We start from the raw sequence: 12,646 nt of genomic DNA, 5'->3' as shown, positions 1-12,646 counted from the left end.
CAAAGCATCATGCACACATGTCACCTCCCAGGAGAAATACTACGGGCCCCTGTCGCTTGGCTCTGCAGAATGCCGAGCCGGGAACAATCCGCACCAGGCCCCACAATGGGGATGAACAAGTTGTGACCTCACGGGTCTTTTTCCATCTCTGATTCCATGATGATTCTGCAGCTCTGATCCAATCTCCTGCAGCTTCAAAGGGGAACCTGCAGTGCTAGCATTTTCACTTCCTGCTGTCTCCCAGGCTAGCCATCCGTAGCAGCTGTAATCTGAACCCACAACCACCACAATCGGAGTCCACCTCACCAGACACAAACATGTGGGGGGAGGGATAGCTCAGTGGTTTGAGCATCGGCCTGCTAAACCCAGGGTTGTGAGTTCAATCCTTGAGGGGGCCATTTAGGGATGGGGCAAAAACTGGGGATTGGTCCTGCTTTGAGCAGGGGGTTGGACTAGATGACCTCTGAGGTCCCTTCCAACCCTGAGATTCTATGATTCTACGCCCAAGGGCGCCTTCCCCTGTGCTCCTCTGAGGTGCTGTGTTGTCCCTGGCTCCCTTTCCCCTGAGGCTACTGTGCCACCCTGTGCTCTGGTGTGCACCCTGAGCATGTACCACACACTCATTTGCTCACCACCTAGAATAGAATTTGGTTTCACGGCCCAAGTCTTTTGGAGTTTAGGTGCAGGGGGGAGCTCAATGCTGGGGTGCGTTGACTGTGCAGGCCAACCCAGCAACGACGCACATGGCAACAGCTGATGCTCAAGGTATCAGAACCTGGGTAAGTTCTGATTGACTCCTGTGGAGAGTCTGATTCAGTGCTATTGCCAGGAAGGAAGTGACTAGGTCACCAAGGCCATGTCTTGCTCTTTTCACAGCGCCCATGGGGCTCTTAAACCTCCATTCGGGGAGCCTGCAGAAAGGCACTTGGGAGACAGCTGAAGGACAGTCCCTGGAGCAGGGCAGCACCCCCACCACGACAGCCTCATGGAGTCAGGACAGAGTGTCAGTCCTTGAATCCCTGCTCCCAAGACAGTGACAATGCCAGCCACCGTGCCACCATGCTGTCTGCTTGGCTTGCGATTCATTGGCTCCATCTACCACCGCTCAGTGATCCCACCACCAGGTTATTCAGCAAGTCCCCGTGCCGAGGGGACACAGTCAGTGCAGGGACCCAGGAAACAGAGTGTTAGTTGGGCTTTAGATAAAGGAAAGTCTTGAGCGACATAACCGTATCTGCATTAAGGCACCTGCTTACCTCTCAGCTGGCTCTTGGAGATAACCTTGAATTCTCCTTTCTGGAGAGCAGCAAAATCAGGTCCTGGGATGGCAGAGGTGGTTGACTAAAGAAGGGGAAGAGTTTAAAGTGAACAAGGACCACAAAGAAGATGATGCAGAGGAGAGGGACGTCAGATGCCCCCACAGTGCGAGGAGATCTGAGTGTTGGTCCATAGAGAAACCAGCTGTCACCAGAGACGTGTGTGAATGAAACATGCTTCCATCAGAACATCCTCCCTGCTGAACATTCCGAGACATCAAATCTGACATCTCCATCTTGGCCTGCAAGAGCTTCTTTCTTGGCAGGACCCACTTCCACACCAGTTATGTGGCAGACCCAAAGCTGGTCTGGATTCCAGTTTCCAGGCTCCATAACCACCTGATTATTTTTTGACATTACTGGACTTGGTTTCAGTATAACTCTGTTTTGTGTGGTTGCAAATGTCAGCTTTTTGGTCCCAGGAAAGCCACAAGACGTATTTTCTTTCCTCTCGGGCGTAGTTTCACTCTTCAGCTGAATTTGTGAAATTATGAAGGTTTGTGTCTAGGGCAGATAGCCAGAGCAGGGAAGTTGTTCACCCATGCCAAACCAAACTCAGAGCCGTTCACCTGGGGCAGCGCTGGCATGAGGGAAACATCTGCCACATGGTCTCCAGCTGCAGCTGGAGGGGAGGTTATCTGTCGCAACAGTGTCCCTGCAGTCAGTAGTGCAGAGCAGGAGTGCTGTCGACTGGTCCCAGTATAGCACCTAGCAGGACAAATGTGCACAACCTTGAGACTGTGAGCCCTTTTGGGCAGGAGGAGTCTTTTGCTGTACATCAGCACAGTGCCCAGCACCATAGGGCCCCGATCTCAGCTGGGGCCTCAAGACACGGCTGTAAAACACATAACACAATCACATTTGCCCCCCTTCCTTCCCGCTGGCCTCATAAAGACTCAACCTCTGACGCTCTGCATGTCAGGTTTAAAGCACCTTGGTGGGACAGCAAGGGGGACACTTGCCCTGCCACACTCGGGATATGTCTACACGGCTATCACAGGGGACGACTGCAGATCAACCCAACCAGCTTTAATTTGGCTAGCTCAGGTGCCAGAGCCATGAAGCCACTGGAGCGTGCGCTTCAGTGCCGGCTAGCCCTGCAAGTAATTACCAGGGTTCCAGGTGGGCCTGTACAACCAGTGATGGCTGTGGCTTCCCAGCTCCAGGACCCAAGCTAGCTAGATGAAAGCTAGCTCAGGTATGTCTACATCCCTGCATAACGCCCTGTGCTAGGAGCACACATGTACCCTCTGTGCTGCACCCTGCACGTGCCTTTGCTCTCTGCACTGCTTCGTCTGGCACCAGCGCTAAGCTCTCTTTACAAGGAAAACTGAAATTAGAGCAATAAATCAGAATGGCTGTACCCACTGGCCACTTAGCCCACTTCCCCTTTAATCATCCCTTTAATTAATTAGTCTTTCATGTGAGACTTCCCTTTATTTAAGACCCAGATTTCCCTCTCTCCTGGGTCCCTTCCCATGCATCATCTCTTTGGCAATCTTTGCACCACAAGCCCTTTGTAGTAATTATTTAGAAATGTGTTACTATAAAATAATCAGCTGATCACACCGCCACCCTCCTCTGGCACCTTCGGTCACAGGATCACAACACGCTTTACAGTCATTAATCAACTGGGCCTTACAAGTGCCTTGCCACGTGAGAGTCTGTTATCCCCTACCCAGGCACTTTACAGATGGGGAAACTGAGGCACCAAATGGGGGAAATGACTTGCCCAAGGTGGCACAACAAGGCAAGGGTAGAGCTAGAAATAGACCCCAGGGAGGAATTCTGGCCCGATGGGAATTAATGGCAAAACTCCCATTGACTTCAACAGGGCTAGGATTTCACCTCAGGTCTGCTAACTCCGAATCCCATGCTTTAGCCACAAGACTATCCCAGCCAGGATCCTGGTCTTTTCCAAAGCTTTCATGCCAACATCCTGACTCTGTTCTGTTCAGTGCTGCCACACTTGGCTCTGTGGACGTGTCTGAGAGCTGAGGGGGCCAATGCAAAGACAGCACAGTGTGACGGGTTCGGTCACAGAGACCCCCTTGGGACTGTCACCTGCCATGCTGAGATTACCTCTGAGCCCATTTTCCCTGCCAGCTTTGGACTCCAGAACCCTGCCTTGTTAGTTCCAGCAGACATCTTAGGGGGAAACTAGGGGTTTTCTCATGACTGGCAGTCCCCTTTGTTCTGTTCCACCCCCTTTCATAGCTTTGGCACAAGGCAGGAATCTTTTGTCTCTCTGGGTCCCCACCCCACCTTCTAAATGGAAAAGTAGCAGATTTAAGATGGATTCCAGTATCAGGTGACATGATCACATGTCCTGTGAGACCCCAACCTCCATTCTTCCTGGCCTGGCCCACAGGTACACAGGAAGGATTGCAAATAAACAGAGCCATTTACAACCAATTGTCCTAGTCAATGGGAGCCACTAGGATTCGTTAATGGCCCACACTTTGCATAGTTACAATAGGACCTCAGAGTTATACTTCACATTTCTAGCTTCAGATACAAGAATTATACATACATACAAATCGGAGGAATATATTCAGTAGGTGATAACCTGTGTTATGGTACCTTACAAGAGACTGTTGCAGAAAGCATATTCCAGTTACATCATATTCACTGGTTTCAGAGTAACAACCGTGTTAGTCTGTATTCGCAAAAAGAAAAGGAGTACTTGTGGCACCTTATAGACTAACCAATTTATTTGAGCATAAGCTTTCGTGAGCTACAGCTCACTTCATCGGATGCATACGGTGAAAAATACAGAAGATGTTTTTATACACACAAACCATGAAAAAATGGGTGTTTATCACTACAAAAGGTTTTCTCTCATTCACCCCACTCTCATATTCACTCTCATAAGCATATTTTCATAAAGTCTGTGGAGTGCAGCGTCACACACAGTTCCCAGCCTCACCTCCCGAAGCAAGAACAAGGGCAAGCGAGAGTCATTTTCCACTGGTTCCCTTCCCTCCGCTCCCTATGCCTGCCCGTCCGCAGCTCTGCACTGGCAGCCAGCCTGACTTCACAAGCAACACGGAGAATAGAACCGGGACGGGATTTTCCCTTTAGCAGGAAATGTCTCGGTTTACCTCCTGGAGTACCTTGGCTGAATCATCCTAATTCCCAGCCCTGGCCTGCAGCCTGTGCTGCCTATGGACGTGCCATATTCCACTGCCACTTCCTTCAGACAAGGCTCCAGGACGGGCGTCGCACTGTTGCGACCCATCAGTGGGGCCTGACGAGCCCTGCGTGGAGCTCTCCTTCACCCATCGCATTTCCTCGGCCTCTCTTTCTCTCCCCAGTGCTGCCTGGGCCCATCAAGACTCAGGAAAAATGCAACAGGGGACAGTGCGGGAAGCGTTCGTGGGGCACTGATTAAAGCCGGGGGGTGGGGGTGGGGGGTTGCCATCAGGTGTGCGTCCCCTCCCTCCGCAGGCCCTGGTGCCGTTCCCTTTTGCAGCCAGCAGTGGCCAGTGAGGGGGCTCAGGGCAGAGTGCAGGGCAGCCGCCCACTGCCCAGGGCGCAGGCAGGGATGCTCTGGGGGAGGCGCGCGGGGCAGCTGGCGGGGCCAGGAAAGAGACCCGGCCCCAAACGTTGGTGGAGCCGGGCTCCCGTGCCCTGCGTTTGCTGGAGCACAGGCATCACAGGCCCATATAACTCACCGGCCCTGCCTGGCGAGCCCAAGTCAGCTGACCCCAGCCAGCCACCGCTGTGCCACGGGTCTTTTCTTGAAGTGTAGACATACCCAGAGATTCTTTTCCTGGCCCTGGGACGGGGCGTTGGTACTGATCAGAGCACAGGAGTAAGGGTATGTCTACACTTCCAGGGGGAGGTTACATTTCAGCTCCAGGAGATGTCCACGCATTAGCTCTGATTAAGCTAGTGCACTAAAAAAGGAATGTACTGGGTGCAAACAGCAGGAGGGACTAGGCCACCCCGAGTACATGCTCCTCCAAGACAATAGTTCAAAAGCACCTAAGTAACCTCGGAGCCTAAATCCCATTGACTTTCAGCGTAATTTAGGCACCTACGTTACTTAGGTGCTTTTGAAACTTTTACCCCGTGTGGAAATGCAAAATATTCTCTCGCCTGCGCCATTCATTGGCCAGCCCATTTTTCACAGCTTCCTGGATAGGAAGGCCAGAGGAGACCATTAAGATCTTCTAATCCGACCTCCCTCACAACACAGGCCAGAGACTCCACTGGGTCAGGCCTGCATCCAGCCCAGTAAGCCCATTTACCCCAGCGTACATTACATACTCCTTTATAAGAAAACAATTTGCTTGTGGCAGAAGGAGAAATGCCTGTGAAGGGACCCATACGACCGGAATGAAGAGCAGGGCTTTCTCCTGGCGCTTTACACCTGGGGCTTATGATGTCATTTGCAAAGCTGCCCGTTATATTTATAGGTCTTGTGTGTGTCTGTAATGGTTCCATTTCCGGGGTGGGGCAGAGTCAGAACGTGTCAGCTTCCCCCCCCCCCCCCATTAATGAAACTGCAGGACTCAGAGGGAAAGAGGAAAGGAAAAAAGGAAGTTGGGGTTGTAACACACCGCAGCCTGGGGGAAGAAAATACAAACTGCACTACCCTGCTTGCAATCTGTGTTAAAATTAGCAGCGAAAGGAAATGACAGTTTGACAGGTCATGGAAGTCAGCTAAAGTTGGAGCTCTCCATCACTTCTTTTTTAAATTTACCCTTAGTGGAGGGTGTAATTGGTCTGTGAGATTAATGCAGAGGGACCGGTATAAATGAAAGGTCATACTTTGTTGACATCCTGAAGTCAGACTATAGTCATCTTCTCCTCTCTGCCTTTAATTCCTTGTGGCTAGCTGGTTTATTTTTGATGGAAAGGAAGAGAAAAAATCGGATGTTTATCCTTCTAGGAAACTATCACTATCCTTTTTGTTTTTAATTTTAGATGAAGCGAAGAAAAGTTATCTGCAAGCGGCCTTTCAATGCAATGTTCTTGAGTCTCATTTCCACTTAGGCCACTTTACACCAGTCTGGCAGTGCAAAGAGGCCATCAAGCGAGTGTAAATTCCCTTGATGCGGAGTTGAAGCACTCTTTACACGGCTAGAGAGGCCTTAGCTGAGAATCAGGGCCCAGCTGTCAGTGGTGTGCTCTAAAACTGAATCAGGAGCTCTGGCTGTGTCTGCATGAGCGCTTTTGTTGGTGTAATTTATGTCTCTCAGGGGTGTGAAAAAAACACCCCGCTGAGCGAGGTAAGAAGCGCGGGTGTGGACAGCACCATGTTGGCAGGAGACACTCTCCTGCTACGGCTGCTGGTTGGAAGTGGTTTAACTATGTCAGCGGGAGAGCTATCTGCCCTCAGCATAGCACAGATACATGAGCGATCTTACTGCAGCACAGCTGCATCCGAACAGCTGTGCCCCTGTGAGCTCGCAAGGGTAGACCTGGCGGATATCTATGCTGCAATCACGGGGTGTGATGGCTGCTCATTAGACGTACCCTAGCTAGCTAGCTAGCTCGGGTAGCGATAGCAGTGAATCACACCCCATGATTGCAGTGGAGACATACCCAGAGGTGGGATGTTACCTGGCTTGGCTGTGTCTTCACTGCATTAACAAAAATAAATAAATAACAGGTGTAGTTTTCATTGTGATTACTGACTGCCGATAACTGTCTCATTTGTAACATTCGAATGGAGAGGAGGTGCTGTAGTTTTCACCATGACATGGCCATCTGAGGTCAACCACAGGTTAAGGGCTATCGGGTTATTTTTAAAAACCTCATGGTTTTTAAGCCAACCTTATGATCTTTGCAGGGCGGGCTCATGATCTTTGAAGGTTCTGACTTGGCAATACAAGCGATGAGGAACCGGAACTCGATGTACAGCAGCCACTGAAAACATTAGAGGGTGGGGGGCTGATGTGGTCAGACATTCATTGGCTCATCAGGGTTATATGAGTTTGATAACTCCGGAGAAAGGGCAAGGACAAGTCGCAGCCAGGGTGAGCTGGGTGAAACTGCATGGCTTGTAGGCTTGCAAAGAAAGTTATGACTGGGAAGCAGAGGACATTTTCTATTTAAAATTTCTTTTCAGGCAGAATTTGGCTCTTTTTTTTTTTTTTCAGAGTAAATGCTGGGGGTGGAGGGGGTTGATTCTGTGTTCTATAGTAAATAGTTTTCCTTGGATGATTTCACTAAGTGCCCCCTCCACGGTCTGGGATGAGTTTCAGATGAAGGGGAGGGCGGATGACCAGGGTCGGGGATGCATCATTATGTCTCATCAGACTCTTCGGAGGCCTCGCAGTCACAGGGATAAGCTCCTGATGAGTGTGAGCCCTGCTTTCTAGAGAGTCAGCGTTCAAGGCCCAGTCCTGGTCTCTACTTCTCAATGCTGGCAGGAACTTACCCCGTACAGAAAGACACACAGAGAACACATGTACATCCACATACATAGATACACAAATGTGATGCATACATATCTGGGCATACACAGAACATACAAAGAGACACACAGTACAGTACACACGTATAGTACATGCGCACAGACTGGGTGAAGTACACGTTGAATGCACAGTGCAGTACACACAGTGTGTACAGTACATACACACACGTACAGTACATACAATGTGGGTAGAGTACACATTGAGTGTACAGTACACACATGTACAGCACGCACAACAAACACATAAACACACGTACAGTACATACGCACAGACTGGGTAGAGTACACATTGAGTCACAGTGCAGTACACAGTGTGTACAGTACATACACACACGTGTATGTACAGTACATACACACATATGGGTAGAGTACACATTGAGTGTACAGTACACACAACAAACACAAACACATGTACAGTACATACATAAACAGATACACACATTACACATAGAAATATAGGTATGAGTTCGTGGACACTTGGGTCTCACGTACAACACAGACACAACTGTATAGGGGTACCCACTTACAACATAGCCCTGTTCTAACCACGGTATAACCTGTTTTGGCTTGGAGAACCAAATGTGTTTATAACCATGTTAAAGGACCCACACTATAGTAGATGGGGGCCCCAACCCAGCCATATCTGTGACTTCAATCTCTCTGTGCCTCAGTTTTCCCACCTGTAAAATGGGAATAAGATTTACCCTATGTTTTCAAGGGGATTGCAAGGTTTCATTCACTAATGCTAGTAAAGTGATTTGAGATGCTCAAATGAAAGGGGCTTGTATATAAGTGCAAAATTCTGCCTGTATGGGTACAACTGGCCTCACAAAAAATGTCCCTTGTTTTCATTGGGCCAGGACTTTACCCTGCTGGTGGAAGACACAGGTGGTTATAGTACAGAAACGCAGAAACACGTATTGAATAGTAGGAACATTGACCAGACTGTAACCACAAACTCTCACTTTGATATTTGTGAGAGCTTTGCTGCATGGAAAATATTAATTGTGGGTTTTGTTACTTTTTGATAATTCAAAAGAAAAACAAAAACGGAAGCAGCATACAGTCACCCAGCGCTGGCTCCACCCCCTTTATCACTCCTTCCATTCGCTCACAATCAGAGCAAGAGAAAAGAGAAGCTGTCTCTCTCTCTGCCTAAATGTAGAAAGTTTTGTTTCTAAATCAGTCCATGATGGAAAGGAAATACGTCACGTCCCGGGGGAAGTGGCTAGACTGTAGCAGCCACAAGCCCATTGCAAAGAACTGCAATGGAACAGGCTGACACTGAAATAGATTCCCACTTTGTTATTGTCACTGATATATTTTTTCAGTGCATGTGTGGGTCATTTTTAGCATCCAGAGGAAATTGTATTTGTATTTGTTAGTTTGAATTTCCATTGCAGTGGTTTCTGTTCTGGGGAGCAGGAGGAGGGGGAATGAGAAAATAGCCCCAAGGAAACTGAGGTGCAAATGTGTTATCGGTTCTTCAGAAACCCCTGAAGTCAATGGAAAGGCTTGTGTGTGAAGCCTGATGATTACTGTAATAATAGTGGGACTATAACACTTTGCTGGGGGCGGGGGGGTTGATCGTTCAGGGGGGTAAGTAGCAATTTGTAATAGGTATACATCCTGACCCATCAGTTACTGCCTGCACATCCCCACCGCAGTCACTCTCTCCAGTGCCAGAGATGCGTGCTTTTCTCTATACTCAGATCACGTACAGGGCAGCAGCCTGTGGCCAAGGCCCCAGTTCAGCTGTCCGTCTCTGTTCAGTACAGCGCTTAAACACGTGTTTAACTTTAAGCATAAGCTTTGCTTTAAGCTGTGCTGCATGGGGGTGCATTGATGCTCAGATTTATATGCTAGGCTGAAGCCAAGGGGACCTACACGCTGTAGTCCACACAAGGGTAAATATTTCTGTTCATTTTAAGGGGTGTTTTGCATGATTTAGTTGGGGATTGGTCCTGCTTTGAGCAGGGGGTTGGACTAGATGACCTCCTGAGGTCTCTTCCAACCCTGATATTCTATGATTCTATGAGTCAGGCCTGTACAGTTTAGCCCTGTTTATGTACAAGGATCCCTCCCTTTCATCTAGCCCCCTCTGCATGGAGAGGCAGCCGCCATTGCAACCGGGCCAGCAATGCTGGGCCGTCGCTCAGAGTTACGCTGAGCCAACTTCCGTGAACTCTGGTGGAGTTACACCAGGGATCGTTTTGGCTCAATATGCTCTTTGGACCCTGAAGGCCTTTTTTCTCCATTGCTCCGTGCAGTCATTTCCCCCTTTGAAAAGTTGGTGTAAAATGCTGCCCTATTGGAAAAGTGGAGGTTTAGACCCACTCTGCCCTGCAATAAGTGGCTACCAAAGTGCAGGCCAATGGTGAGTCAGGCCCTAACGCAGCAGGAGTAGACAGATAGATGATATTAATGAACAGACAGATGCAGAAGAAACCAAACGGCAACTCTCCAAGGGCATCCCTGGAGACTCAACATTGCACAGTATCAAGTAAATAGTAACAACAGCACTTTGCACCTCTCTCGTAGTGCCTTTTGTCTGAGGATCTCAATGCACTTAAACCATGCAACAGCCCTGGGAGGCAGGGAATCATGGCCATTCCCATAGATTGAGAAACTGAGGCACAGAGAGATTTGCCGCTATCAAAGACCATATGAGCTGCCTACACACATTGTTCTCTCCTTCGTTATGCAGGCTTCCCTCCACGCCCACGTCCAGCTGGGCTAATAACGGATTGTAGAGGTCATTAGCAATTCCAAAAAATAAAACGAAAAATAAAAGATTCATTTCCAGTCAAATCCAAACAAAGACATTTTTTGAAACTTTTGGTGCATTCAAAAGTTGGGGGCGGGGAATCATTTTTAGGTCAAAGGAAACGTTTTTTCTTTTCAATTTGGGGCATTTTTTTACCATTTAAAAAAACTGTTTAGTAAATTCAAAGGAAATTTGAGGTGGGGGGGGGAAGTCCTTTCAAATTAAAAAGAAACATTTAGAAAATGTCAAAAAAAAGTTTGTTTTTTGGAGCTTTTGGTTTTAATGAATAATTTGGCAAATGCTCAAAATGCCTCAGCATCCCCGAATCTGAATTTTTCGAAAAATTTGGAAGATTTATGTCATCCAATTCTAACCCGGGCTCCAGGACGGGAGAATGAAAGGCAGAGCTAGTATCAAAGTCAGCTTCTCAAAAGGTGCAGCATACACGTGAAACTATGTCCTCTCTGGGTCAAATGCAATCCAGATGTATCTCCACTAAGTCAGGTGTCCCACAGGGAATTAATCTGGCCTCTGAGTCAGGAGTTCAGAGTGGCTATTAGCAAACCCAGCAGTGTCACCCATGCAGGGACTCAGGAATATAAGCCACTTGTCAATCAAACTTGCCACACACAGCTACCTGGAGATCTGACCTTGCTGTTGATTTGAAAAGAGGAAGAACCAGCTCCACTTTCCTCTTGCCTGTCTTCGCTGGGGCAAGGAAGTGGTTACGATGCCAGATTTACAATCATTTACCTCCTGACGGTGGGGCTCAGCTGGCTGCTGGTAATTGACAACTTCAGAGCTCACAATGGAAAAATAACAAAACAAACAGCACTTTCCCCGAAATCTGACCCTTCCTCTATCATCTGGTGCAGTGGCAAAGCCCTTCAGAGTCAGTGCGGAGTGCTGTTCCCGCAGCGAGAGGAAAGAGGATTGACCCTAGTGGAGAAGCACTCCTGTCACCAGCAGGTCAATTGCAAACTCAGCTGTCCATTAGTGATCTTCCTTCATGTGGTTAGGCCACCATTTTTATGGGTGGCCACTGGTTTTGGGAGCCCCACCTCTTTGTCCAGCTTTAAGACTCATGGGGCCTGATTTTTCAGATCTGCTGAGCGCTCCCGGTTCCAGGCAGGTTCAGCTGGTGGCCATCGCATCTGGTCCCTCGTGGCTATTCTGTACTGTGCGGGAACCCCACTGCGACCCAATGACTCATGTCAGAAGGTCTGTGAACATGAGTCTGGGATCCACCCACAAACACTGATCTGCCTCAAAGCAAGGCAAAGCATCCGGAAAGCTGCCCTGAAGGATCAGCCAAGGACTGACACAAGGGAATCAATCTTAAAATGGCATAGAGCCAGCCTGGAGGCTCAATTCCATCTGTTTCCCCACACACGGGGGTGTGTCAGTGGGATGGGGGGGCGTATCCTTGGAAGGAGAAGGCAAGACAGAGTGCATCGTGCGCTTCCTGAGCCTGGGCTGGAGGAGCAGTCCCTAAGGAACCAGTGCAGCCAACATAACTTAAAAAAGCCCTTAGGGTGCTCTGAGTTACACAGGCCCAGGATTAGGGAGCAGAAAGGTGGCTTAAAAACACCTAGCTTTAAAATAGCGATTTTCATCCACAAATCTCAACGCACTTTACAAAGCAGGTCGGTATCATTATTCCCATTTTACAGATGGGAAAACTGAGGCACAGAGTGAGGATGTGACTCGGCCAAGGTCACCTAGCAGGCCAAGAAATCAGGAAGAGAACCCAGGCCTCCTAAGTCCCAGTGCAGTGCCTGATTTGCGTGGCTTGGAGCACGCATTACCCTCCAGCGTTCCACATCTATTGGATGAGTAATCCAGCCACAGCTGAGGGCTGAGTCCTCTTTCATCTCCTTCTTCCTTGAGCCATCCAGGCTCTTGCCCAGAGAGACTTACGGGGAATCTAAATCATGCACCAAAAATATAACAGTTTGGATTTTTTTTTAAAAATTGTGAGCTTGTAAAAAATTAATATACTTATGGTAACCAGGAGCAGCTCCCCGCAGCACATATGGCTGGGTGTTTCTCTCTGAAACTGGGCTATAGTTCAGAGGAAGTCTGCGCTAAATGCGATTCCTAAGTCAGCAGGGTAATAATTACCGATTTTTA

The sequence above is a fragment of the Lepidochelys olivacea genome (assembly GCF_965140295.1).
Source record: "Lepidochelys olivacea isolate rLepOli2 genome assembly, chromosome: 26".
Lineage (NCBI taxonomy): Eukaryota > Metazoa > Chordata > Testudines > Cheloniidae > Lepidochelys > Lepidochelys olivacea.
The sequence above is the reverse complement of the archived record's forward strand: the minus strand, read 5'-3'. Positions refer to the sequence as shown.